Consider the following 6,515-nt stretch of genomic DNA (forward strand, 5'->3'; position numbering starts at 1 on the left):
TCTGTGCTGGCCCCCTGTGGGAATCAAACCCACAACCCTGGCGTTGCAAACACCATGCTCTACCAACTGAGCTACAGGGAAGGTTTACATGTGCTGCGTTTAGTACCCCCCCCACCCCCCCCCAAAAAAAATGTAATTGGTGCTGTACCCGTTTTCAGTTGATAAACAGGGAGGGTTTGGGTTGTGGGGGTAAATAAACAGGGAGGGTTTGGGTTGTGGGGGTAAATAAACAGGGAGGGTTTGGGTTGTGGGGGTAAATAAACAGGGAGGGTTTGGGTTGTGGGGGTAAATAAACAGGGAGGGTTTGGGTTGTGGGGGTAAATAAACAGGGAGGGTTTGGGTTGTGGGGGTAAACAAACAGGGAGGGTTTGGGTTGTGGGGGTCAATAAACAGGGACGGTTTGGGTTGTGGGGGTAAACAAACAGGGAGGGTTTGGGTTGTGGGGGTAAATAAACAGGGAGGGTTTGGGTTGTGGGGGTAAATAAACAGGGAGGGTTTGGGTTGTGGGGGTAAATAAACAGGGAGGGTTTGGGTTGTGGGGGTCAATAAACAGGGACGGTGGGGGTAAACAAACAGGGAGGGTTTGGGTTGTGGGGGTAAATAAACAGGGAGGGTTTGGGTTGTGGGGGTAAATAAACAGGGAGGGTTTGGGTTGTGGGGGTAAACAAACAGGGAGGGTTTGGGTTGTGGGGGTAAATAAACAGGGAGGGTTTGGGTTGTGGGGGTAAATAAACAGGGAGGGTTTGCGTTGTGGGGGTCAATAAACAGGGACGGTTTGGGTTGTGGGGGTAAACAAACAGGGAGGGTTTGGGTTGTGGGGGTAAATAAACAGGGAGGGTTTGGGTTGTGGGGGTAAATAAACAGGGAGGGTTTGCGTTGTGGGGGTAAATAAACAGGGAGGGTTTGCGTTGTGGGGGTAAATAAATCTCCCGCTGCCCTTTAAATACGTCACTCGTTTCAAGCCACACCCCGGGACACCCGCCGAACGCCAAGCCACACCCCGGGACACCCGCCGAACGCCAAGCCACACCCCGGGACACCCGCCGAACGCAGTAAACATATCTGTTAAAGAACGTTTTGGAAAAATGTGTCGTTCAGTACAAACCGTTCTACAACTCAGCAAACGTTCAAGCGAACTGAACGCACCCCTGGCCGTGGTCTCCAAATGCCAACTTTGTAGCATTATTGTCCAAACCCAATGCAACCAAGTCATTATCCCTGATATCCCTCACATTTCATGTCAGACCGATTTTGACATTTGTGTGAACTATCCCTTATGTGACAGATTGAGGTTGTTCCTAAGCTCTGATCTGGGATCAGCTAACATGAATCCGTTTTAACCCTGATACAGAGCTCTACAGTGCCACCATTTTACTCTCATACACGCCTAAATATTCTGCTGTGCCACCTGGAAATGTTTTATTTAGGAGCACCAGTGAGCCTAGAAACATTAAGGATTCTAGCTTCATTATCTACAATCATTTAGATTGTGCTCCTAAATCTCTTCGTGTTCGCCTACAATTTTCAACTTGTAAAAAAAAAAAGTAAATGTAGAGCCCTGGCTTAACCAATAGGAGGTCAGAAAGCAGGACCCATATTCACAAAGCTGATCCCAGTAGGAGTGCTGATCTAGGATCAGTTTGACCTTTCAGATCATAACGAGTCCCGTCATATAGACAGACAGGGGGGAGGGGGTCATACTCTAAGACACGTTATGAATATGGGACCTGATCAGAGATCAGTTCTTAGTGCCACTTCGTCCTAACCTGGTTGCTTATTCAAACCAAGAGGGAGCATAGTTACCTGATCAGAGATCAGTTCTTAGGGCCACTTCATCCTATCGTGGTTGCTTATTCAAACTAAGAGGGAGCACAGTTACCTGATCAGAGATCAGTTCTTAGGGCCAAACGGGTACCTTATTCTCTACTTCTCACCAGGGCACATGGGGAGGTAGATATGTTTGTAGAACATTTGGGACGTAGGTATGGGGTGGCTGCTCCCCAATAATAACTCCTTTCTCTTGAAGTGTACACTCGTTCACTACTTCGCACAAATCTAAAAGAATTGTATTGGTGGAGACGTAGGTGGAGTTTCCCACCATGTTTCTGTTTCCAGCCATTCCCTTTACAGGAAGTGAACAAGTTCACACTGGGAGGAAGGAGAGATAAATGGGACATTGCCATGGGAAGAATCTCAATTGCGTTTCCTTCATTCTTCGTATTCTCTCTCCTCGTCGCCTTCTCAAACCCCATTGGATGAGGAATCAAGGAAATGCAGTTGAAATTGTCCCCATGTTCTCCTGCCATGCAGAATAGGAGGTCCATCTGGACGGCTCTGTACGTTTCATGTCTTTCTGCCGTGTTCAGCCCACTGAGTAGACCTCTGACTTTCAGAATATAGACAGGTCAGAGTCCAGAACAGATCTTTTTCCCAGAGGCACTTCTTGTAGAGCTGAAAGAATGTAATAGGTCAACATTTTCAGCATATTGCTTACACCTACCCATCCAATCCCCTCAGCTCTACACAAGTGTTTAGAGGTGTGTTGGGTGACGGGAAAGACTCTAAACCAGGGGTGGGTAACTCCAGGAAGAGGGTTGGACAGCCCTGCTCTAAACCAGGGGTGGGTAACTCCAGGAAGAGGGTTGGACAGCCCTGCTCTAAACCAGGGGTGGGTAACTCCAGGAAGAGGGTTGGACAGCCCTGCTCTAAACCAGGGGTGGGTAACTCCAGGAAGAGGGTTGGACAGCCCTGCTCTAAACCAGGGGTGGGTAACTCCAGGAAGAGGGTTGGACAGCCCTGCTCTAAACCAGGGCTGGGTAACTCCAGGAAGAGTGTTGGACAGCCCTGCTCTAAACCAGGGGTGGGTAACTCCAGGAAGAGGGTTGGACAGCCCTGCTCTAAACCAGGGCTGGGTAACTCCAGGAAGAGGGTTGGACAGCCCTGCTCTAAACCAGGGGTGGGTAACTCCAGGAAGAGGGTTGGACAGCCCTGCTCTAAACCAGGGGTGGGTAACTCCAGGAAGAGGGTTGGACAGCCCTGCTCTAAACCAGGGGTGGGTAACTCCAGGAAGAGGGTTGGACAGCCCTGCTCTAAACCAGGGGTGGGTAACTCCAGGAAGAGGGTTGGACAGCCCTGCTCTAAACCAGGGGTGGGTAACTCCAGGAAGAGGGTTGGACAGCCCTGCTCTAAACCAGGGGTGGGTAACTCCAGGAAGAGGGTTGGACAGCCCTGCTCTAAACCAGGGGTGGGTAACTCCAGGAAGAGGGTTGGACAGCCCTGCTCTAAACCAGGGCTGGGTAACTCCAGGAAGAGTGTTGGACAGCCCTGCTCTAAACCAGGGGTGGGTAACTCCAGGAAGAGGGTTGGACAGCCCTGCTCTAAACCAGGGCTGGGTAACTCCAGGAAGAGGGTTGGACAGCCCTGCTCTAAACCAGGGGTGGGTAACTCCAGGAAGAGGGTTGGACAGCCCTGCTCTAAACCAGGGGTGGGTAACTCCAGGAAGAGGGTTGGACAGCCCTGCTCTAAACCAGGGGTGGGTAACTCCAGGAAGAGGGTTGGACAGCCCTGCTCTAAACCAGGGGTGGGTAACTCCAGGAAGAGGGTTGGACAGCCCTGCTCTAAACCAGGGGTGGGTAACTCCAGGAAGAGGGTTGGACAGCCCTGCTCTAAACCAGGGGTGGGTAACTCCAGGAAGAGGGTTGGACAGCCCTGCTCTAAACCAGGGGTGGGTAACTCCAGGAAGAGTGTTGGACAGCCCTGCTCTAAACCAGGGGTGGGTAACTCCAGGAAGAGTGTTGGACAGCCCTGCTCTAAACCAAGGGTGGGTAACTCCAGGAAGAGGGTTGGACAGCCCTGCTCTAAACCAGGGCTGGGTAACTCCAGGAAGAGGGTTGGACAGCCCTGCTCTAAACCAGGGGTGGGTAACTCCAGGAAGAGGGTTGGACAGCCCTGCTCTAAACCAGGGGTGGGTAACTCCAGGAAGAGTGTTGGACAGCCCTGCTCTAAACCAAGGGTGGGTAACTCCAGGAAGAGGGTTGGACAGCCCTGCTCTAAACCAGGGGTGGGTAACTCCAGGAAGAGTGTTGGACAGCCCTGCTCTAAACCAGGGGTGGGTAACTCCAGGAAGAGGGTTGGACAGCCCTGCTCTAAACCAGGGGTGGGTAACTCCAGGAAGAGTGTTGGACAGCCCTGCTCTAAACCAGGGGTGGGTAACTCCAGGAAGAGGGTTGGACAGCCCTGCTCTAAACCAGGGCTGGGTAACTCCAGGAAGAGGGTTGGACAGCCCTGCTCTAAACCAGGGGTGGGTAACTCCAGGAAGAGGGTTGGACAGCCCTGCTCTAAACCAGGGGTGGGTAACTCCAGGAAGAGGGTTGGACAGCCCTGCTCTAAACCAGGGGTGGGTAACTCCAGGAAGAGGGTTGGACAGCCCTGCTCTAAACCAGGGGTGGGTAACTCCAGGAAGAGGGTTGGACAGCCCTGCTCTAAACCAGGGGTGGGTAACTCCAGGCCCTCGAGTACCTGATTGGTGTCACACATTTTCTCCATCCCTAGCAAACACAGCTGATTAATCACATGTCATTCTAAACTGAAGATCATGATCAGGTGATTATTGGAGTCAGGTGTGTTAGCTGGGGCAAAACTGTGACACCAAATCAGGCCCTTGAGGACTGGAATTGCCAACCTCCCTGGGTTAGAGCATTTGACTAGGGATTATTTGGCCAGGGTTCAATACCTGCTATAGTTACAATATATATTTTTTACGTGTTCTAAAATGGTTTAGACAGAAATAGAATGAATAGAACTGACACGATTCCCTATTCTACCTGACAGAATCATTTCTATCTGAACTGACACGATTCCCTATTCCACCTGACGGAATCATTTCTATCTGAACTGACACGATTCCCTATTCTACCTGACAGAATCAGTTCTATCTGAACTGACACGATTCCCTATTCTACCTGACAGAATCATTTCTATCTGAACTGACACGATTCCCTATTCTACCTGACAGAATCATTTCTATCTGAACTGACACGATTCCCTATTCCACCTGACGGAATCATTTCTATCTGAACTGACACGATTCCCTATTCTACCTGACAGAATCAGTTCTATCTGAACTGACACGATTCCCTATTCTACCTGACAGAATCATTTCTATCTGAACTGACACGATTCCCTATTCTACCTGACAGAATCATTTCTATCTGAACTGACACGATTCCCTATTCTATCTGAACTGACACGATTCCCTATTCTACCAAACAGAATCATTTCTATCTGAACTGACACGATTCCCTATTCTACCAAACAGAATCATTTCTAATTGCTGTCTGGGCGGGGCTGAAGATCTGTCCGTCTGTCAATCAACCAGTGAACGGCCTCCATCCTTGCACCCACATCACATCACTAGATAACCCTATTTTCGCGTCCTAAATGACACCCTGTTCCCTGTGTAGTGCATTATGTAGGGGTTAGGGTGACATTATGTAGTGGTTAGGGTGACATTATGTAGGGGTTAGGGTGACATTATGTAGGGGTTAGGGGGACATTATGTAGGGGTTAGGGTGACATTATGTAGGGGATAGGGTGACATTATGTAGGGGTTAGGGTGACATTATGTAGGGGATAGGGTGACATTATGTAGGGGATAGGGTGACATTATGTAGGGGTTAGGGTGACATTATGTAGGGGTTAGGGTGACATTATGTAGGGGTTAGGGTGACATTATGTAGGGGATAGGGTGACATTATGTAGGGGTTAGGGTGACATTATGTAGGGGTTAGGGGGACATTATGTAGTGGTTAGGGTGACATTATGTAGGGGTTAGGGTGACATTATGTAGGGGTTAGGGTGACATTATGTAGGGGTTAGGGTGACATTATGTAGGGGTTAGGGTGACATTATGTAGGGGTTAGGTATGTAGGGGTTAGGGTGACATTATGTAGGGGTTAGGGTGACATTATGACGGGGTTAGGGTGACATTATGTAGGGGATAGGGGGACATTATGTAGGGGTTGGGGTGGCATTATGTAGGGGTTAGGATGACATTATGTAGGGGTTAGGGTGACATTATGTAGGGGTTAGGGTGGCATTATGTAGGGGGGAGGGTGACATTATGTAGGGGTTAGGGGGACATTATGTAGGGGTTAGGGTGACATTATGTAGGGGTTAGGGTGACATTATGTAGGGGTTAGGGTGACATTATGTAGGGGGGAGGGTGACATTATGTAGGGGTTAGGGTGACATTATGTAGGGGATAGGGTGACATTATGTAGGGGTTAGGGTGACATTATGTAGGGGTTAGGGTGACATTATGTAGGGGTTAGGGTGACATTATGTAGGGGTTAGGGTGACATTATGTTGGGGAATAGGGTGACATTATGTAGGGGATAGGGTGACATTATGTAGGGGTTAGGGTGACATTATGTAGGGGTTAGGGTGACATTATGTAGGGGGGAGGGTGACATTATGTAGGGGTTAGGGTGACATTATGTAGGGGTTAGGGTGAC

The sequence above is a fragment of the Salmo trutta genome, chromosome 32 (genome assembly GCF_901001165.1).
Source record: "Salmo trutta chromosome 32, fSalTru1.1, whole genome shotgun sequence".
In the NCBI taxonomy this organism is placed as follows: Eukaryota; Metazoa; Chordata; class Actinopteri; order Salmoniformes; family Salmonidae; genus Salmo; species Salmo trutta.